A 23416-nucleotide genomic window follows, 5' to 3' on the forward strand; every position below is an offset into this window, starting at 1 on the left:
TTATACCATCATTTCTGAAAAATCTTGCAGTTTTCAAATGATTTGCGAGAACAGCTGACTATGAAACATTGTGTGTTAAAGTGGAGGCATATTTCAGAACGTTCCCTTTTTTGGCTTTAACTTTGTACTTTCTATAATTATATTTAAAATCTGAGAGAAATGTACACATTGTTGTACTTGTATGCAATCACTTTGATTATTCTAGAAGTATTGTTTCAATCCTTTCATCAATACAATTTTTTCTTCATTTTGCTGCACAAAACATTTGAATCTATCATAAAGCAAATCAGACTTCCAAAGACTTCTTCCATTAGTGCCTGGCTTTCGACTGAAATCAGACTAGACCAGACTATAGGTGTCAGGTTCAGGGCCAGCTCGGTCCTTTACTGTACTGAAATGCACTAAACACATTAGAGACGGCGTATTTTCTTCAATGTGATTCTGCTTAGAGTTGGAAAAAGGCTGTGCACCCTGAATGGGATTCTCTGAATGATGGTAGAAAAGTTATGGGGAACAAGTCAGATTCACATTGGTTGTTGTTAGGTTTCGATCACGTTTTAATTTTATAAACAAAAAGATCACTAATATTTTTTAATGTGGGACTTGGATTTTATTTGCCATTTATCAAATTTAAGAAAAATAAATTCCCTAGAGGAATACTTGGTGGATTTTTTCTACCATTAAAACTCTACGCTGGTTATTAATGTCGACAGTACAGAATTCACATTACCATTCACTTTTCTTCAAGAATGCCTTCAAAATACCAATCACACCCATTTGTACTTTGAGCTGGTTAATGATTTGACAATGGTGACCTGGGAGAAGGTGGAACATTCTTGTAAGTTAATCGGACTTGAATGTGCATGTTGCTGTTATTACTGATTTTAATTGTGCTTCATAGAACTGAGATTTGATTTATTTTTAGTAACCAAAAATACCCACAAACAGAAATAAAATGAACACAATAAACAATGCCCTATTGGAAAAAAATGGTAAAACTTAATTCCTAACCAATAAATGGTGATTGGCGAGAAATTCATGGGATTGGTAGCATTAAATGCTTGGGTCTTCTCAGTGCATTTTTGGCTGCTTCTGAAATTCATCCCATAATAGTTCATTTATTTTTGTTTAGCCATTTATGCATCACTAACTGGGAATGAATTTCTAGTAAACACGCTTAGCTCCTCCATTTTTATTTTAACCTTATGCCCCATTTGAATTAGAAATGGACAAGTTTTCCTGTCAGTTTATTGCAAACGCATGTGTTTACGTGAGATTTTAAATGTACAATTTGTTGTCACTGACCTCAGTAAAATTATGTGAAAACATCGGTGTAAAAACTTTGGGAGAGGAGAAGGATTTACTGAGAGGAGAGGTGAGGGGAATGGTTCCTGTATTTTCCCATATTGCATGATGCATGCTGTTTCTGCTATAAGTACCAGCCCTGCTAATCTGGGAAAGTTTAATATGATCAGCTACTCAATTTTTCAAGGTTCTGCCAAATTACTGCCGTTAATGTGATTAATTACTGTATTTTGTGTGTATTTGTGCAAAAATCTTTTTTAGTTTTATACAATATGTCAAATATTTGAACAGAAAAGGGCCATTAAGTTTAGGATGAAGGTGTCTTTTTCAAAGATGCATCTAATTAAATTTGCTTATTGTGTAATCTCCCTATTATGTGTAATATTTCCCATTTCTGTTCAACTGTTTAATTCTCTTGAAGCAATTTAATCCCGCTTTTGTGGTAGATATATACCAATCACTCTGCTAAAAAAACTATTTCTATTGTTCCTATGGATTTTTTTCTGAATAAAATCATTTTGTTCCCACCTTTGCAACTGTTAATAACAAAATTCTCAGTCAGGTTGTTAAAACAAGTAGTGATTTACAAAGTCACAGAATACATCATATAATCCTCCAACATTTTCACCTCCTCCAACGGGATCCCACTACTGGCCACATCTTCCCATCTCCCACCTCTTTCTGCTTTCTGCAGAGACCGTTCCCTCCGAAATTCCCTAGTCAATTTGTCCCTTTCCACCCAAACCAACCCCCTCCGCAGGTACTTTCCCCTGCAACCGCAGGAGATGCAACACCTGTCCCTTTATCTTCCCCTTCGACTCCATCCAAGAACCCAAACAGTCTTTCCAGGTGAGGCAGAGGTCCACTTGCACCTCCTCCAACCTCATCTACTGTATCCGCTAATTCAGGTGTTCCAGGTGTCAACTCTACATCGGTGAGACCAAGCGCAGGCTCGGCGATCGTTTCGCTGAACATCTCTGCTCAGTCCATCTTAACCTACCTGATCTCCCGGTGGCTCAGCACTTCAATTACCCCTCCCCCTCCCATTCCCAATCTGACCTTTCTGTCCTGGGCCTCCTCCATTGTCAGAGAGAGACCCAGTGCAAATTGGAGGAATAGCACCTCATATTTCGCTTGGGTAGTTTACACCCCAGCGGTATGAACATTGCCTTCTCTAACTTAAGACAGCCCTTGCTTTCTCTCTCCATTCCCTCCCCCTTCCCAGTTCTCCCATTAGTCTTACTGTCTCCAACTACATTCTATCTTTGTCCCACCCCCTCCCTGACATCAGTCCGAAGAAGGGTCTCGACCCGAAACATCACCCATTCCTTCTCTCCAGAGATGCTGCCTGACCAGCTGAGTTACTCCAGCATTTTGTGTCTACCTTCGATTTAAACCAGCATCTGCAGTTCTTTCCTTCACAGAATACTAGTTGGCTTCTGTTCTAATATTAAACTAACACAATTCTAATCAGGGATGAAAAGTAGACAAATATTGAGATGATCTGTACATCAAAGAATATGAAGGAAATTAAGCCATAAAAAATATATGAATAATGCACAATAATAAATCTGAAATTGAACCAGAACCTAATAAAACTGGTGGGATCCACTGGCTCAAATCGAAGAAAAATTGCTTGTAGCAAAGACTGTTCTGATCATAAAGGTTTTAATTTTGAATTTTTATCTTCAGCCTCACCACAATCTCCACAAAAAACGCATTGCTCATTAGCTGCATTGTTTGTCATTAACCTCCTTAATTCCAATGAGAAGCCTTCAACATCTCATCAACATCCTTAAAATGATGTTCCTCAGATCCAAGTTCAGTCCTTTTAGATAAATATTTATCATAATTTAATTGTAGATCTCTTAAATGGTGTATTTGTTTTTAGTTATTATTAACCTGAACATGGATGCTGATTAAAAATACTTCTTCACAATCAATTCTACTCTCTGTTTTCCCTGTTGCATTTGTACTACCTGGAATAAACCCATTCAGATGCTTCATGTGCTACCACTGAGTTCTAATCATTAACCTTTTTTTTTGGACCCATTTCATTTCCAAACTTGAATCAGAGAAATAAATCTGTAGATTTTTCACCTGTACCCATATTGAAGCACCTTTAATCTACTTTATTTATGCTATTTATTACTATGCATTTTGTTAAGATCGTAATGTCTGTGTGTCCTGTACCATAACTTTGTGTACCCACTAAATATCTATTAGAGTGTTGCATAGTTGTAAATAGTATGGAATCTTACCATCAGCATTCCTATTTGATCATTTAAAATTCTATCTTTATTCAACATAAATTGTACAAAATTTAAATACCATTCCACCTCCATAAAATCAAGTTCAAACATTCTTGCCAACACTTGGAGATTTGTGAGCATTGTTAACTTACTTTTTATTTCATTATATTTAACCACATCAATCTCGGTCTTGTACTTGACATATAGAAAGAACCAGCTTCTTGTCTTGGCAGTGCTCCCTTCATTCAGTTACTAGTTGTTGGACACAAAGTGGGTTGCAATCCACCATTCTTCATTCTTTGCCCCAAAAGATCCTTGGATCCCCAAGCATCTGTTCAAGTCTGTTCCCCAAACCCCATAGAAAGTTGAGCAGTAACTCAAGGTGTTATTGCAGTACAGTAGATAAATGAGAGGGGCCGAAGGTCAGCTATGTGAAACCATTGCTATGTGCCCTGTCTAGAAAATCTGCTTTTTAAAAAATTAATGTCTGTTAAATTCAGTTGTATTTTCATTTTAAATAAATTGAAAATAATTCAAATAAATATCTATGTCTAGTTTAATCAACCATTTTGTATTCATGTCATTCCCTCAACGTGTGAGTACAATAAGGTAAAGCAATGAAAAAAACAAACAACAACTTTTTTCTGCTACAAATCTCACATTGTGGAGTACAGAGGCAAATAAATAAATGATGGGTCTTTGTCCCAAACATTATGGTAGGCACTTTAGAATTTTGGCTCTACGTCACAGTAAGGACTTAAAATATTGTGTCCATCTTTTGGGAGGTATTGGTACAATTTAACATCAACAAATACATTTTGATATAAATGTCATTTATTTTTCCTTAGTATGTTTAAACATTTCCCAAGGACATCCAATATTTTTAATTTTTTTGATAAGATTTAAATTCACTGTTCCATGAAAGGTGCCCAAACCTAGGATTCTACAACATATAATAAAATCATATTTGCTGGGATCTGATTGTTGTACTAAACTGCAGACCCTCTCCCTTCACCCACACACTCTCCCATCTCAAGTGATACTGTTGTGCTTAATTTCACAAAATATTGATACATAGTTGGCATGAATGTTGACATTAGGAGTGCATGTTTCACAGTGGGAGTCGGAAAAAAAATGAAGTTTTCAGAAAAATTGCTTTAATCTACTGCCATAAATAAATACTATAAAATACTCAAACAGGAAATAAGTAGGATCACTAACAGATTTGATCTTTTAAAAGTGCTCGACGGCATGGAAATTCTGCAGTTACAAGTTTTGAAAAGTTCAATGCAAATAGACTGACTATTACAGCCTTTTAACTTTTTACTGGCAGCTGCAATGGGGTTGACTTTACTTTCTTAGTCACCATTCTTTGTGTTAAATAATATTTTTCTCTGATGTTCAAATTTGTGGCCAACATTTGGTCTATTTTCACTTTCAACTCTGGTTCACTGGTTCTTGCATGTTGAAACTATGCTTCTATTTCCTTGTATAAATGTTTGTAAAGGCAACATCACTACATTTGTAATAAAGATGCTGTTGATTTTTATAATAAAATGGTTTTTTTAAACTTGCATTTTTTTTGTCTGTTGAAATTCATCCTTTAAATGTACCGTTGAATAGAGAAGTGTTAGAGGTAGCCTCTGGTGAAGTATAGCATGCAGTGGAATGTCACTAAAAAAGCATAAATTTGACTGAAAATAGAAAATAATGAAGCTCTTTATTTTCACTTAAACAACTCTTCCAGCAGATCAGTTATTTGGTGTCACAGAACAAATGTTCATAAACATCATCCATCTATTGATTTTTATATTGCCCAAGGTTTCTAGCCATTACCAAGGCAACCAATGGTGTTGTCATCCGCTATTATCCTGTCAACCTGAATGGACACTCCATTGCTTTCAGAATTATTTCCTCCTATTCCAACCAAAAAAACAATAACGAATATTTATTCAATTCCTGTTTAATATTTGGTGGAAAATCTTTTCAATGATTCTACCAGTTTGTCCCTGATAGAGCTTATTGTAGTTACAGTCTTCAATTATAGTTCAATGACACACCAGACACTTTTTGCAGCAGGCTGATTAATAGGCATAATCAGAGGATTTTGCGACTTCCTGATTACTACCTCCTGTTAATAATTATTTCTTCACCTGACGTGTTTTTAAAAAATGAGCAGCATAAGGCCCTCACTTGGCAAATGAGAAACTTGTAGGTGATAAACTAATATAGTTTGTGGTTAACAGCTCTAATTGACAAATAAGAGTTTTGATAAAAATGTTGAATGTGGAAATGTGTTGTCAGCATGCAGAAGTTATGTAAAACATACAGAAAAACTGAGTCTCCATCTGGTGCTGCAAGTAGCAGCTGGGGGACTCAGCAGTACCTGACAGTCTGCTCCATTTTAAGCGTGATATACATCAAAGTTTGTCTCCATTTTAAATCGTCTCTGGTGCATCAGGCAAATTCTTCCTTCCCAGTCAGGCTGACACTGCAGTAATGAGTGAGTCTTCAATATTACATCAATTGAGATGTTAAATCAATATGTTCCCAGCCTTGAGACAGAGCAGCGCAGTGAAGTTTTTAAAGAGTAGCCATGAGAACAGCTGAGCTAGTAAGTTTCCAGCCAGGAGGTGGAGGTGCAACAGCAGGAAGGTTTAAAAGAGTGCAGAAGAAGCGAAAATATAACAGATCGGTCTGTTGAGAACAGCCATTTGGGGCTGGCTGTACTGGGGGGTGGGGATGTTGAGGCTTTGAAGAGGCTGTGGCGAAGATGCGGAGGGTGATGTCAAGATAATATAATGTCTTTACTTCTGTAACCTTTTTCTTTAGTCTTTGTACAATTGGGATGGCAGTTAGGACAATGCGTTGCTCCTGCAAGATGTGGGAAGTCAGGAAAACCTCAGTGTCTGAGAACTACACCTGTGGGAAGCGTGTCCAGCTGAGAGATCCTGACTGACCACGTGAAGGAACTGAAGCTGCAGCTGGACATCCTCTGGATAGTCCTGGAGCCTGAGAGCATCATAATAGGTGATCACATCTAGAGTGCAGGCAGAAAGTAGATGGTTGACTACCAGGAAGGGTAAAAGGTATAGGCAGAGAATGCAGGAATCTCCTGTTGCTATTCCTTTTGGATACTGTTGGAGGGGGGGGGGGGGGGGGAGATTGGTGCACGTGAAGGAGCAGCAGACAGGTCTATGGCACCAGTGGGGTTGGGTGAAGTCAGACAGTGCTATGGTGATAGGAGACTCTATAGTTAGGGGACAGGCAGGAGATTTTGTGACCACAAACGGGACTCCAGTATGGTGTGTTGTCTCCCTAGTACCAGGGTCCAGGATGTTTCAGAATGGCTGTAGAACTTTCTCACAGGTTAGGATAAGTGACCAGAGGTCGTGTGCACATTGGTACCAATTACATGGTTAGGAAAAAGGATGAGGTCCTGCATGGTGAATATAGGGAGTTAGGAAAGAGCTAAAAAAGCTCTCCGGATTATTCCCAGTTTCTAGTGAGGGCAGGAGTACATGGATAGGCCAGATGAAGGCTGAGAATTTGGTGCAGGGGGCAAATGTTCAACTTTTTGGATCATTGGGATCTATTCAGGGGCCGAGGTGATCTGCACAAGAGAGACGAATTGCACCTGAACTGCAGAGGGACCAAGTTCTTGGTGGGGCAAGAAAGCTTCCTTAATCAACATATAGTCTGACTAGAGCAAATCGACCTCCTCTTGTGGAATGAGGTTGGGCAACTGACTTAAGTCTTGGCGTGGAACACTTTAAGTCCTGCAGTTAACGTTCTAAACTGGGACAAGGCTGATTTTGGAGGCATCAAGTCAACTTGCAATGGCTAGCTGGGGTAGTCTCTTTGCAGGTGAGGAGATGGTTGGCAAATGGGAGGCTTTCAAATGTGAGATATCAAGAGTACAGGAGCAGCCTGTTCCTTAGTTTACATATACAGCGTGGAAACAGGGCCTTCAGCCCACCGACTCTTCGCCAACTGATGATCACCCATTCAGGAGTTCTATCCTACACACCAGAGTCAATTAACCTGTAAACCTGCACGTCTTTGGAATGTGGGAGGAACCCGGAGCACCCGATACAGGGAGAACGTACAAATTCCTTGCAGCAAAACCCATAGTCAGAATCAAACCCAGTCCCCTCGTGCTGTAAGTCAACTCTGCCACTGCACCACCTGTTAGAGTGCAGAAGAAATCCACCAGAAGAGATACTTAAGATTGAGTTCAGGAGCGACTTTTTCAATCTGGCATGTGCCAGAGCTGCCAGAGGATGTTATAGAAGCAGATACAGTTATGATTTTTAAAATACATATGGACAGATATATTGATAGGAAGAACTTGGAGGAATATGGGCCAAATTCAAACAAATAGGTGGGCCAAAGGGCCTGTTTGGTGCTGTCTAGCTCTATGGCAGAAAATATGGTCTACTATCTTGAATAGAATTAAAGGATGCCAAGGCACTGTTTTAAACAAGAACAATTAAGTTAATCTCATTTTCCTGACCAACATTTACCTAATATACAACACTTGAAGAGCATATTATCTGGTAGGGCAAATTGGTTGCCATGTTTCCTACCGTAGTGCGCTTCAAGTGTAATCAATTAAGAAGAAAGTGGTTTCGGACATCCTGAAAAGAACATGAAATTCACATTCAGCTGACCTGTTCTATCAATGTCACTAAGGTGAAAAACGTGCATAGATTTATGATGTTGCCAGGAAACAGGGGTCCGAGTTATAGGGAGAGGTTGCGCAAAGTGGGAATTTAATCCTAAGAGCGCATACGGCTAAGGAATAATCTTATAGAAGTGTAGAAAATCAATAGGGTAAATGCAGAGTCTTTCCTCCAGGATAGGGGAATCAAGAACCAGGTGACGGCATTAAAATGAGAGGGAATCAATTTAATAGCAACCATAGGGGCAACTTTTTCACTCAAAGAGTGGTAGGTATATGGGAACAAGCTACAGTTGGAGGTAGCTGAGGCAGGTACTATGACAGCATTTAAAAGACACTTGGCCAAGTAAATGAACAGGAAAGGTTTAAACAGATATGAGCCAAATGCGGGCCAATGGGACTAGCTTCGATGAGACATCTTGGTCGGCATGGACGAGTTGGGCTTGTATTATATCATTGACATTGTAAATTCTATCAAAGGTATTTATTCACAAAATGCTGGAGTAACTCAGCAGGTCAGACAGCATCTCAGGGGAGAAGGGATGGGCGACGTTTCGGGTCGAGATCCTTCTTCAGGGTCTCATATCATTCAGGGTCTTGTATCATATCATTTGAACCTCCCTCCTAAATGCCGACCCCGCCGACAGTGCCGCAGTCCCTCAACACTCACTACAAAGGTCGTGCCTGCCCCACCAGAGTCTGCGGCACTAACAATGTCAACACAAAATGATATGTGCCCCAGTCCCTCGCTGCGAGCTGTCTATCTTTAATAACAATGCATATGGGGAACGGGGATGAGAGGGGAAGACTTTACGTGGAGGCGCGGGAGCAATCATATTCGCGGATGTGTCTGGAGGCTCAGTGCGGGAGCGGGCGACGCCCACAATCCAGTTATCACCCACCTGGAAGATCGATGAGTCGCCTCTTTGTAATTGGGGGCGTGTGGCTCCATGTACATGCATCAGTAGTTTCCGTAGTGTAGTGGTTATCACGTTCGCCTAACACGCGAAAGGTCCCCGGTTCGAAACCGGGCGGAAACAGTTTTTTGATGTCCAATATAAATATTATCATAAATTTAATCATTTAAAACTAAATATATTATTGCATGGGTATTCTAATCTGCCCAATATTTCAAAGAATTCAGTAGTCAATTTTAATAGTATGTTAGATAGGAAAATTATAATAAGAATTTAATATTTCTACCCCTTTGGATGGATACAGTGATTGGTAAATTTGGGATTATTTGATCATCGAATACACACTAATGATTATTAAATAAAGTAACGTTGGTCTCACTGAAACAAAATAAAATGTTCAAAACACCTGCAGAGGCTGCACTCTCGAACAAGAGGTACGAGACAATCATTAGCAGTCATATGAAATGGGAAAGCAACCATTTAGAAATATTAAATTGCTGAAAAAGTTGCATGATGTGATCAATGATTTTCATAGGTCAGAAATTATGTTTTTCAGAAACTTGAATGTGAGCTCTTTCAGTTAGAAAACATCTGCGTCAGCTAGTAAATGAGATAAAACACATTTTAGGTTGCAGCTCAAACTGACTGTTCAGTAGAGGCTGGGAAATCCTACAGCTGGTTGAAAGAGATGGCACACGTTAATTGATGCGGAATCAGGCTTTTAAATGGCAGAAATAGAATGTGAACATTAGACTGCCTGCTGTCAGACGAGCTAATGAAGCGTGCAGATATTTTTACTCTAAGATTGACTTTTTAAAATCAAAACCAAAGCTTTTAATGGTCATAATATTATTGAAGAGCCAAAGCACGCAGAGCAATGGACGTATTTTACAAATACATTCGTTATTTAATCTCATTTTATGTTATATAAGGCTCATCAGATCTTTTCTGGCAAGCATAGACATGATGGGTCAAATGGACTCCTTCTGCATAATGATTTTTAAAGTTTGAGACGTCTAATTTAAGGGTTCAGAAGAAATATTTCCCTGCCCATTGTCTGATTTCCCGTAGTTGAACCTGATCAGGCAGGCCCAGAAAAAATGCAAACTGACCATAAGACTTCAGAAACCAATAAGAACATTAAGTATTTAATGTCTTTGAAAAGTAATTCCTATTGTTGTATGTCTGAATTACTTCTTTTATTTTTACAATTGGATTCAATGATACAATATTTTTATTAGAAATCACTATTAATGCTATTTGTGGATTATGGATTGTTTCTGTAAATGTTTGGTCTAGTAATTTGAAAAAATAAATACCTAAAATCTGGTATCTATTCTTTCACCAGCAGGTGGCAACATTGTCTGTTTAAATATGTGACATAAACGTGTTAATATTGATATCTCTCCCTCCCATTCCATATATAACTTCTCTTCCCATTCCCATACTGACCTCTCTGTCCTGGTTTCCTGGGCCTCATCCATTGCCAGTGAGGCCACATGCAAATTGAAGGAACAGCACCTCAGAGTCAGCTTGGGTAGCTTACAATCTAAAGTTATGGCAATTGAATTCTCCAATTGTAGGTAACTAACTTACAAATAACCCATCCCACCTACCTTCCCTGTGATCCACCTGGACTTGCTACCATTTCTTCCCTCCCCCTACCCTCCGCCTTCCACCTAAATACTTACATTCCTTCCTCAGGCTTCACAATTTGCATCTATTCTAAACTTATTTGACATGTTTTGCCTTTCTGTCTCTGGCTTTTGTCAAAACTTCTGCCTATCTAAACCCGCACTTATCGCTATCCACCTGTCACTTACCAAGTTTTGTCCTGTCCTCCAGCTTTCTCTCTATAACCCCCCCCCCCCACAAGTAATCTGAAGAAGGGTCCCAACCCGAATTGTCACCTATCCATGTTACCCAGAGATGCTGCCTGACCTGCTGAGTTACTCCAGCACTTTGTGTCTTTTATTTTGTAAACCACCATCTGCAGTTCCTTATGTCTAACATTCTTGATTATTCTCCTCATTCTGAAATGTGGCCTTGCATGTGAAAAACTACTTATGAAATTTACTAAATTACATTAAGATTAAAGAAATTGAATAGTTTAATTTGGTTTATTATTGTCACATGTACTGAGGTACAGTGAAAAGCTTTTATGTGCGATCCAGTCAGCGAAAAGACTATACATGATTACAATCAAGCCGTCCATGCTGTACAGATACAGGATAAAGGTTATAATGTTTAGTGCAAGCTGCTATTGCACTAAATTGCGATTTGAAAGAGTAGAGCAATTGTAATGAATGATGGCAGATTCACTCCTGGGACTAAAGATTCGCCTGGCTTCGGCACCGTCATCTTCCTCCCAAGTCACCCAACTGTAGCCAAATAATCCTGATGTCGGAGACATGCCCAAATCTCCCTTAACCATGTCTTCTCTGAAGAGGCAATTGGAATTTAGTATAGCATCAGCATTGGTCATTTGTTTTCCTCATTATAATATGAATTAGCATTTGCAAAACCTGCATATAAAGACCTTTGTGGATATTAGCCAGAAATCTTATTTACACATTTACAAACGTCCACAAATTACAGACATTCTTAAAAAGGTGAAGGAGGATGAATGGAAGAGATGCAAGTAATTGCTACAGACTTTTGCAGACCTTTCTGATTAAATCTGGGTTAGGCACATATGAAAATGAAGTGCTCCCTTATTCTGCTTCAGGTCACTCCAGGCAGAATCTGGGGAAAGAAAAACAGAATTTACATTTCAGGTTGCAGACTCTTTGTTCAGTTCTGAATAAAAGTCTTTGATCTTAAACTCTCTCTATTTCATTCCAACATTTGACTTGTTGGGCATTTCCAGTATTTGCTCTTTTTGTTTCAACTTTGTGACTTTGTGGAAGTATCCTTGGTGCTTGCTCTGGAGATCAAAATAAAACAGCAAGCAGGTTGCCTCCAGGGCAAATAAGTGACCAGGATGATTTTAAATGACTTGCCGACATTCACGGGGAAAAGATGCACCTGGGAAAGGTTAAGATCACCCCATAATTTCCTCTGCAAGCTTGACTAAACTTGATTTACAATGTTGTTAGAACTTAAACTGCAAATGAAAATCACCTTAAACAAAGCACATCATCAACCTCGAAATAAGGTGTATTTTGAAGAGGATTTGCGGGAATTGGTATGTTACTTTTTTCATTCCTAATGCCAAAATGTAAAAGTGGAATTCTTGCATAACTCAGTTCTGAAGAAAAAGCTGCTAGTCATCTATATAATGACAATCAGAGAAAGGAAAACAGCCAAAGGAGGCAATGGACTTAAAACTGGAGGCAGTCCCACTTCTTCTCTCCATCACCATTCGTAGCCTTCCTTAAAAGGAATTTGTATCAGACAGGATAAGCAAGTTTAATATCTGCCATGTGTTGTTAAAATCCCCATGCAAGAAGTGAAAAGTTACAATTGCTAAAATGACAAGCAATTAAATTCATTGTTAGTGTGCATCCATTGGTTGAAAATATAACAAATGCAACAGTCAGGGGAATTAAATAGGACATTCTTCATGATTTACTGCTTGAACAAAAGAACTTATTACATTACAGGTCATAGTTTCCCTGCTGTTGAGAATCATTTACCAACACATGTTGATATGGCAGTGCTTTAATGTTAAGAACTTCATGTAATATTTCCTTGAATTGTGCACCATATATGACTTTTGTACTTCAAAACTTTCTCTCCTCCTTTCTTTGTTTCAATGTGGGATAACCAGTAATAATTGCTGCAGCAAAAAAGGTTCTCAATACATTTTTGTCATTGTTCACATAATGTTTTCAAATCTTTTTTCAAATCTCAGATACAGTTTTTGATCATTAAGTAGGCAGAGCTTACATAAACCTGAAGTAAGGTCGGATTACATCTATATTAACACCAGAAGTCTGACAGGTAAGACTGATGAACTGAGGGCACTGATTAACACATGGGAAAATTATATTATTGCCGTAACAGAGATATGGATGAAGACCCATCCACCCCAATCCACAGTACCAGTCCTTCTACCCCAATTGATGAGAGTGTGCAGGTCAGTTCAAAAACCTGATAGTTGTGGGAAAGTAGTTGTTCCTACACGTGGTAGAGTGGGACTTCAGGCTTCTGTACCTTCTGCTCGACAGTGGCAGCAAGAAGAGGGCATGGCCATGATGGTGGGAATCCTTGATGATAGATGCTGCCTTCTTGAGGCAGTGCTCAAGTAGATACATTTGATGGTTGGTAGAGCTGTGCCCTTGATGGAGTGAGCTGTGTTCACCATTCTCTGTAGCCTCTGCAATTGCCTTACTAGCCAAGATGCAACTAGTCAGTGTACTTTCCACAGTGCATCTATAACAATGTATGGGAAAATTCAATGATATGCTGCATCTCTTTTGAAAACTGAAGCGGATCCAGTCGTTTCTGAGGCAGGAGTTGATTTACACTATACGCATCCTCTTGGAGCACTTCATTATGGTGGATATAAGTGTATTATTAGTGATGAAAAGAGTGTACTATGTTGAAAGAATGCAAGTAAATTGCCTTTTCACCTGGAAGGGACATTTGGGACATTGACAGTGCGAAGAAAATAGCTGAAAGAGAAAGTTTTGTATCTCCTGCGCGAGCCTATGTGATAGAAAATGATACAAAGATAGGGCAGTTGGAACAGTCCCTTCAGATTCCTGTACAAAAAGAATATATGCTTGATGGTGCCATTGCACAGGAGGTGGTGGAAATATTAGATAACTGCCTAAAGATAAAGTATGATTCAATGGAAAGAGAGATTCTGAGAGGTAGAAGAAGCTGTTAGGAAATGGGATGTACAGGTATGTAGGTTAATTGGCTGGGTAAATGTAAAAATTGTCCCTAGTGGGTGTAGGATAGTGTTAATGTACGGGGATTGCTGGGCGGCACGGACTTGGAGGGCCGAAAAGGCCTGTTTCCGGCTGTATATGTATGATATCATATGATATGATCAAAGGCTTGTCAGCTCATTTATCCCACGCATTTCAACATTTCTCCACAACATTCCTGTTTTTTCATTCACAAGAATGTTTGCCATCTTGCAATAATATAGATTAATTTACATTGTTTACACAACAATACCTTCTGAAAACACTGCTATAGTTGCAGTTAGAATGCATGAAAGTGTAACAAGAGTGAATGTTGTCAAAATGTTTCGCATTGATTTTTATTTTCATTGATGCCCATTTTACACTATATCACAATGTCAATGTCTACCCAAAAGTTTCAGTCCTACTCACAGCAGAACCATTTCCTGCTTAGACTAAACTTGGAACTAATAAAAAATAGGTTACCATGTATCATAATTTATAAAATATTTTTTGTACTGGAAAGCCGATTTTCACCAGTGTAGAAAAATATGGGCATCAATGCACTTCCACATTATAAATAAAACAAGGCTTCTTTGTCTTAAATGGAGATAGCTTTCTTCCCTTTGAAACATTGTTGAAAAATAACTTAAAAGCTCAATTTTCTGCCAAAATTAAAACTGGAAGCATTCAGTTTAGAAATCCAAAATAGTCTTCTTTAATACTAACATAATTTTGGTGGTGTGTTACAATTATGCATTAAAACACTGTATATGCTTTTGTAAAAAATGCAAATGGTTTTGTTCTTATTTTTATTTCAGGATATAAATGTCCAAAGGTTTTAAAATGATCAAAATTAGTCCTGTAAAAATTGATAGCATTCTTGGAAGAACAACAAATCAACGAATCCAGCTTTAAGATAATAGACGAACCGCTCCTAAAACTATTTATTAGGAAATACCATGAAGTAGAACTTTTAAGCCATTGTTATCGGAATCTGGAAATCAATTTTGAAAATCATCGGAAAGCTAAATCACAAGTTGCAACGCAATGCCAGGCTGATAAATAAGTTCAGCAGAGAATAAAGTTGGATTATTTTAGGATGTTCCTCCTTATTCTGATTATTGTTTAATGAAATGTATTAAAAATGTTGTATGGGTCTGATATTGAAAATGGGAAACATAAATGTTAGAATCTTGTACTTTTTATATATCCAAAAAAATCAAGCACGCAGATCATGCTTGGAATTAGTCTGTTCTCGTATTGATTCAACCAGGCAGTAAATCTCCCATTTTCTTCTGTACAAAGCCATCTGTGAGCTGTAGTTCTTGCATCCCTTCCCCCAGCTCACAACTGGCCGTGTGTCAATGTGTCATCAGCGAAAGATCCAGCATGACGAATATAAATTGAATAATGGAAATTAAAACGCCAAGCTATCCAATTTTCTGCCACATCAGTTCGCAGCAAAGTTAAATCTCATCTTTGTTCACTAATAAGTTCTATCACAAAATGCTAAACTGTGAGCTGTAAGAGTAAAAATTAAAAATCAACATTATAAAGGTGAATGGGCAGCTGATAATCATTACACATCATTACACTGCTGTTGTGGGATTAGCAATGCCAAGACTAGATTAAAAATTGCTAATTTCTGAAAATCGTGAATATGTTCTTCTATGGGGCTACTCAAATTAAACAAACATATTGACAGCCTTCGGACTAAGTTGTGTGGTTCCAAAGGATGCCGCGTTTGGGAAAAGGGGAGAAGAAGGGCAGCCAAGAGCCATGAAATATGAACCTAAGACTCTATTCCTTTTTATTGCCTTTTTTGAATTTATTTCACAGCCTTATCCCACCAAATCATCTGGAACATATCTTGCAACAAATTATTTCTTATGGTACAACTTCCCAATCTCAATTTCTGAAAAAATAATCCTTATTTTCCTTTGCAGATTCAGGCATAGTGTGCATTTCTGTGACTTTTCCACATTTATTTACCTGCAGATATTTTTCTTTCAACTTTAATGTTCTGCACCTCTGAAAATAAATACACATGTTTGGTGAAAAGGAAGATAGACGCAAAATGCTGGAGCAACTTAGCGGGCGGGACAGGCAGCATCTCTGGAGAGAAGGAATGGGTAACATTTCTCATTCACCCATTCCTTCCCTCCAGAGATGCTGCCTGTTCCACTGAGTTACTCCAGCATTATGTGTCCATCTTCGGTGTAAACCTGCATCTGTAGTTCCTTCCTATCTGTTTGGTTAAATGTACCTGCAACTTGCTTAAATCTCTTTAGTCATAAATCTTATGTCTCTTCTTGACCATTGTAAAACTTAAGAAATAGGGGCAAGAGGTACTCCAATGTGGCCCTTGAACTGATTCCATCATTCAATAACCCAAATTTCCCTTTGCACTCCTGTTCACACTTCCTTGTGAAAGTCTACCAAAACTAAAAACCCATTAACCCGATAAATTCACGTGAAATGGCCGAGCATCCACGGGCATTTGTGGAGAGAATTTCAAAGATTCATGGAGTTATGGGTGTTGAGATTTCTTGACATCTCAGTTCTCAATAGGCCAATAGTTGGTTAAAAATAAAAGCTCATCCTTATCTTAAGACAAAGTTCAGAGCCTGCATCCAAAAATTAAGGTTTACCAAAAGTAAATTAATGACTATATGCATAAAGTTAATATTCCAAATCATTATAGTCTTATAGTGGCTTTTTGGATACTGTCCCTATTTCCCTACTGCCCATCTGAAAGCTCACCCATGTGGAGCATTCCGTATTCCAGAAACATGGGAATGAATAGGATTACTCTTGAGGTCTGTGAGCATAACGTTTAGAAGAACAGCATCCATTCAAAATGGAATTAAAGATCACAAAGCGGACAAGAAAATGCATGTAGCTAATATTCAGGAAAATATAATGAATTAGACCAAGTGGAGCCATTGGGCCCAAACCACTCCTGCATTGGAGCAGCACCGTCTCCTCCCCACTCCCCCCCTCTACTCCCTCCCCCCCCCTCCCCCCTCCATAGGGTTGCCTCCTGCATTGGTGCAGCACCCTCTCCTCCCCCATTCCCCCCTCCCTCCCCCCCTCCCTCCACCCCCTCCCTCCCCTCCCCTTCATCCCCTCCCTCCCCTCCATCCCCTCCTCCACCCCCCCTCCCTCCCCCTTCCCTCCCTCCCATCCCCCCTCCCTCCCCCCGGGAGCAACCCACGGTTGCAATAGCAACCCGCCTCCTGGCCCAGACGGCCGCTGTCTGTGGACCGGGGGTGGGGGGGAGAGAGAGTCCTGCCCCTTCCCAGTGCGGTGGGTAGATGACGGCGGCTCTCCCACTGTTGCTGAGCCGCTGGACTCTGGACGGCGTGGGGAAGGTGCTGAGCTGGCCGGGGAGAGGAGGGGGGACGGGGGAGCCGAGGGCAGGCCCAGCGCCAGGCCCAGGCCTTCGGCCTCCACCTACACCAGCCTCACTGCCGCTGCTGCTGCTGCTGCCGCCTTTCCCCTTGGCCCACATCAGGCTCGCAGTTAACCGGTCATGTCCAGGCCCAGGCCCAAGCTTCGGCTGCTTCCCCCGGCACCAGGCCTGGCTCTCCCACCCCCAAGAGACAGGCGGCTGAGCCCTGCTCGTACCCAAGATCAACGGGCTCCAACTGCGCAAGTGCGTTTGCGGCGGCCATCGTACGTAAGTACCAGAGCAACGGGGCCCTAACTGCGCATGCGTGGTTTAAAAACTTTTAAAATGTGAATAACTTAAAAAATATAACACTGATTTCAATGAAACTTCCTCCATATGACCCCGTGGCGACGGTGAGTAAGGTGGGCCTAAAATTGTCATGCTATCGTGTACCGTTTTGGCTGTAGTTCAGGAACAAAGAAACAAACGAGGGTTTTAGTATATAGATGATGACAAGTACAATGAAGGAGACAATTTTGTGGCTGTGTATGGAGCTGTTCACCCTCAGAAGTGTTGACAAAGTGAGTTCTGGAACTGATATGATCTTCCTGGAGACACAACTAATGGAGCCACAGTTAGTGTGGAAGAATAACACAAGTGTATGCATCAGTTACTCCGCATTTATATGCCATATCTAATGCCACATTAAACAGTCGCAAAGGAATGTGTTCGCTTTCATGATTACTTAAAATTGAAATGTTTGTTACTGCTTCTTCACAAGTGTATAGCATTTTAAAATTCCACTAAAAGAGTCAATGACACCTCTTTCAAAATAATATTGACACAATATGCCAAACTATAACCATTTATTTTCATCTCTGAATCCCAATGCATGAAAAAAATATTTTTGTAGTCTGTTCAAATTCAGATAAAATGAAATTGTACCATATCAGTCCCTTGTTTTACTGACAGGGGGCACACAGACTGTGGATGCAAACAACTCTCAGTTGTCAGTATAATGCATTCGCGCAGGAATGTTTTAAAAGAGATATATCAGAATTATTTTTGTATGACAGGAGATCCAGCTGTTATGTTTGTCACATGCAATTGAAAGAAGTGTATCATTTTCATGGCGTCATGTTTGTTTATGCAAATGAACAAGTGATGGCCAGCAATTCTTCATAAAAACAATGTTACACTCAAAAGGGATTTTGAAGACTTGACACCAATCTTCCTTACACAGCAAAGTAGCATAAATCCTCTTGCAAAAGATCCTCTCTAATGGTTTACCACTGACATGAGATTCACTGTCATATAATTCCCTGGATTATCTCTACTTCCCTTCTTAAACAAGGGAACAACATTGGCTCTTCTCCAGTCCTCTGGGACCTTACCCCTGGCCAGAGAATTTGCAGATCTTCATCAAGGCCCCTGCATCTCCTCACATGCCTCTCTTCACAACTTGGAATAGATCCCATTGGGGCCTGGAGAATTATCCCCTTTAATGCTCAAGATTGCCAACATCACCTCCTTTTTGATCTCAATCTGCCCTTGCATATTAGTATTTTCTACACTGATAACGCTGTTCTCCACATCCTTCTCCTTTGTGAAAATAGATGCAAACAAACTTGCTTAATACCTTGCCTGTGTCCTCTGGCTCCAAGAACAGATTCCCTCCTTTATCCTTCAGTGATCCTACCTTGTCCCTGGTTACTCTCATATCTTTATTATATGTATAAAAAGTCTTGGGATTTTCTTTAATCCGACTTGGCATGAGCAAGTTGCTGCTGAAGGGCCTGTTTCCGTGCAGTATGACTCTATGATGCACCAAAGATATATTATAGCTAATTTTCGCCCTTCTAACATGGGCTTTTATTGCAAGAAAGTTTGAGATCAAAAGTAAAGACATATTATTACAATTATGTAGGTTTTGTTGTGACCACATTTGAAGAATTGTATACAATTTTAGTTTCCTTCCCTTAAAAGTAGGCATACTTGCTATTCAGGAAGCACAACAGAGATACACTAGGTTGGTCTCTTGGTCTGTCAGACAAGGGGGGATTAAGTAGGCTCGGGATGTAATCTTATAATTTAGAAGGTATTCTCGTTAAAATGTTTAAAAAAAGTTATAAAGCTTAACAGAATAGATATGGAGAGAATGTTTCGCCTAGCCAAGGTCTCTCTATCTCTAGGCTACTGTATCAAAATAAGGAAGAAGCCATTTAGAACTGAAATAAAGATTTAAAAAAAAATTAAATTGAAAGGCACAGCATGGAAACAGCCCCTTAGGCCCACCGTCCACACCAACCATCTATCACCTGTTCACACGGTCAGAGGAAGAACATGCAATCTCCACACAGACAGCACGCGAGGTCAGGATCAAACCCAAATCTGTGAGGCAGCAGCTCTACTAATATGCTATTCAAGAGTATGGTGTATTCTTGTCCTTGCAGGGTTGTGGAGTCAATTATTGATTGTTCAAAACAGAAAACAATAGTTCCAAAGATCAACCATGGTTGATCTTTGGAACTATTGTTTTCTGTTTTGAACAATCAATAATTGACTCCACAACCCTGCAAGGACAAGAATACACCATACTCTTGAATAGCATATTAGTAGAGCTGCTGCCTCACAGATTTGGGTTTGATCCTGACCTCGCGTGCTGTCTGTGTGGAGATTGCATGTTCTTCCTCTGACCGTGTGAACAGGTGATAGATGGTTGGTGTGGACGGTGGGCCTAAGGGGCTGTTTCCATGGTGGAGGAGGATCAAGGGACCGAATAGCCCCTACTCCTAAAGGGGCTTGCTTATATCTCTGATATTGCTAACTGGCTGCAAGTAATTTCTGAAGAATGTTGCACCATTTTGTCCATGGGCAATACCTGGATTCCACGTGGAGACCAGTGCACCACTTAATCTTCCTGACATTCTTATTCTAGGGAATTGTCTCTCCGGTATAATGCCAGAGCAAAGCTGGTGTAGTATTGGAGGCACAAGCAGATGCTGTAAAGTTGAGCAAAAAAACAAAATGCTGCAGGGACTCAACAGGCCAGGCAGTGTCTGTGGAGAGACAATGTTTCCATCAGGATCCTTCTTCAGACCTTTATAATATTGGAAAACCTATTTGAGTTTTGAGTCTGGAGAATGACTTAGTTAAGTGATTAAAATCTGTCCAAATCTGTCCAAATGCTGCCTAGAGCCTAAGATTACATTCTCTAGTGCAATATTGAAGTGCAAAGAGTTGCTGAGGTTGATGTGTAAGTGGAACATAAGCAACCATGGACACATATCTTCCTGCAAGTATCTTAATTGAATTCTATCTTTTTAATCCTTTGGAGAACTAATATGGTTTTTTTAAATTTTAATTCTATTCATTGTTAAATCAATCATGAAATAAAATTGCTGGAAAGTATATCAACCACGACATTGCTTATTTGCAACAAGTATACAAGGGTAAATTTACAATGATTATAAATTTCATCTTACATGTAAAGTTACAAAAACAAAATTGATAATGTTTGGAGACACGAGGCAGCAGATGCTGCAATTTCGAGGAAAACACAAAGCACTGCAGAAACAGCGGGTCACGTCGCACCTGGGGAGGGAATGGACAGGCGACCTTTCCTCGGTCCCTTTCCATTCCCTCTCCAAATGTCCAAATGCTGTCTGGCTCACTGAGTTCCTCCAACACCTTGTGTTTCCTAATGTTGTTTGTTTGGAAAATAAAGTATTATATGTACGGTATTTACATTAAAAGTGTTCAACAAATGATTAACAGATTGTGAAATGTAAACGAATTGAAACATTTTCTGCAGCAATCAACAAAATGCTTGCTGGAGAATGCGGGCATCGATCCCGCTACCTCTCGCATGCTAAGCGAGCGCTCTACCATTTGAGCTAATTCCCCATGTTGAACTACTTCTCTATTTACATTTCTCAAATTCAATTTCTCCTTTGTGTATGTTAACTTTATTTTTGTATATTTTAATCCATTGTTAAATTGTTCATTTTCCAGCGTTGGGTCGATGCTTCTGAAGATTGAATTTATAAATTAAGTCTCAGCTCCCAACTTTCTTTAACATATTCAACCCCCAGATGTATTTAATAGAATGCCTTCGATCCCAGCAGTGACTGGGCGACCAAACCACAGTGTTAGGTTGAGATGACTTTTTCGATACATGAAAAAGATTTTCGTGGAATATAAAGTGTATTTTCTACTGGCATGAATTCCAGCCGTTTGGCGGATGCAGGAAGACAATGGGACGCAAAACAAATCCTGGGAGGGACTGAAATGTTAAATCAAGATGAACGGTGCATAACTGCAGTTTGCCGCACATCATACAAACACGTACCGTCCAAATGCAGTCAAGCAGCAGAGCAGATACAGATGCAGCTGCTGCTCCGCACAAGCCGTCTGCGATTGGCGAGCGGTTGGCGGATGGTAGAGCGCGCCCGCGCCACGCGCACTGTGTGAACGGGGAACGCGCGCGCCCGCCCGCCCGTGAGCGAGCGAACTGCGATGTCGCGCGAACGCAAGCGAGCGCGCAGGGAAACGGGCAGAGGCAGCGCAGCATCTCCGTGTCAGGAAGAATGAAGAGAGAGCCGCAGCAGCAGCAGCGAACTGTCAGCAACGAACGATTCAGCCCCGACACAAGGTAAGGGCGCTGGCCCGGCTCCCCTCTCTGCCTCTGTTGATTGAACTGCGAGTATTCTCTCTGACTGTCCCGCTGTGTGCACAGTCAGAAGACAAGCGGTGGGAACGTTGAGGAGATCGGTAGCTGAGTATGTCAGCGTGGCCCGCTCGCAGTCACTTGGTCTGCTGGCTGTTTTTGTTCTGACAGGCGTCAAGCTGCTGCCGCAATCAGAAAACGAGCCTTGACCATGTGGATTGACCTTGCAGTGCCCGTTAAAATTTGGGATCGTTGAACGTTGGAGTTGATTGGGGGAGGGGTTGTCGCTAATAATTTTTACCGGTTTTGCTTCTCGGGCAAAGAGGTTGGACCACCCAACTGTGATAACTGGAAACTGTTGGTGGTACGTATTTCAAAGCCTTTTGCTCAAAAGAGGTACTCGCAGTACGGATGATTTGAAGCTGCCTACAGTACAGTACAGCATAGCAATGCACCCGGCGCGGTTTAAAACTAAGGTAACATAATTTGAGGATGCAGATCCCGGGAGAATTGCTGTTTTCTTCCTGAATTGGAACTCGGATATTGTGTCGCCTAGAAACCCCATTTTATTTCACGTCAATGTATTAATAATGTATGGTCGCTCTCTAAAGCTCCCAGCTTGTCTCTTGAGTATACGATCAAACATGTATAAATTGCTGAGAAAATAATTAAATATATTTTGTTCTAGAGGAGAATATTTTAATTTGATTGTACCTCGCGTGTGTATTGTGGCATTTGCTTACGAGAGTGAGCCTTTGAGGAATATAGTAGCAACATTACAACAAAGGAGTGTGTGTATATATATATACCAAAATTATTGCAGCGGATTGTTGAGTCAGGGGAATTTTCATTTAATGGTCAGAATTATAATATACTATGTTTTTTTATTAAAGTAGTGCATGATTAAACTTGGGTATATAATTGGGTATATGGAATTATGAACATGTGCATGGAAAAATAATTAAAAAGGAACATTGATTTGAAAAAATATACCAGAAATGGAAGTAGGAAACACAACCCTGTATGTTACATATTGATCTGGTCCCTGTCTTTATTTGCAATATTCTCCAGGCAAGCCTCCGAATGCTTTTTCCTAATTTCCTCTTACAGTTTTTCCTCCTTCCCCAAGCATCAATGTACTTCAATCTTTCTGTGCAGAAACTACATATGTAATTGCCACAACGTGATGTTAATGATATTGCGATAATATCCATTATTCTAAGAATTGAAAACATTTCCCCCTGAAAAATCATGTTGATCACATTCATAATTTTAAATATCTTAGTCCACCCTGAGATTTGTATTATTTTAATTATGAGGCTTAAAGAAAATA

The 23416-nt window shown here is 39.9% G+C and overlaps 1 protein-coding gene and 2 non-coding genes across 3 annotated transcripts in view; 2 read left to right on the top strand and 1 right to left on the bottom strand.

Moving 5' to 3' along the window:
* The first annotated feature begins 9208 nt into the window (after positions 1-9208).
* trnav-aac (transfer RNA valine (anticodon AAC)) lies at positions 9209-9281 on the top strand. The gene has a single exon. It is a non-coding gene; the product is annotated as a tRNA-Val (tRNA).
* An 11966-nt stretch (positions 9282-21247) lies between these two features.
* trnaa-agc (transfer RNA alanine (anticodon AGC)) lies at positions 21248-21320 on the bottom strand. The gene has a single exon. It is a non-coding gene; the product is annotated as a tRNA-Ala (tRNA).
* A 597-nt stretch (positions 21321-21917) lies between these two features.
* Positions 21918-23416, top strand: part of LOC144602344 (uncharacterized) — a 110151-nt gene continuing 108652 nt past the window's right edge. The window contains exon 1 of the mRNA XM_078415376.1: positions 21918-22068. The gene's annotated coding sequence lies outside the window, so the exon portion shown is untranslated. The remainder of the gene's footprint in view (positions 22069-23416) is intronic.

The sequence above is a fragment of the Rhinoraja longicauda genome, chromosome 18 (genome assembly GCF_053455715.1).
Source record: "Rhinoraja longicauda isolate Sanriku21f chromosome 18, sRhiLon1.1, whole genome shotgun sequence".
NCBI lineage: Eukaryota > Metazoa > Chordata > Chondrichthyes > Rajiformes > Arhynchobatidae > Rhinoraja > Rhinoraja longicauda.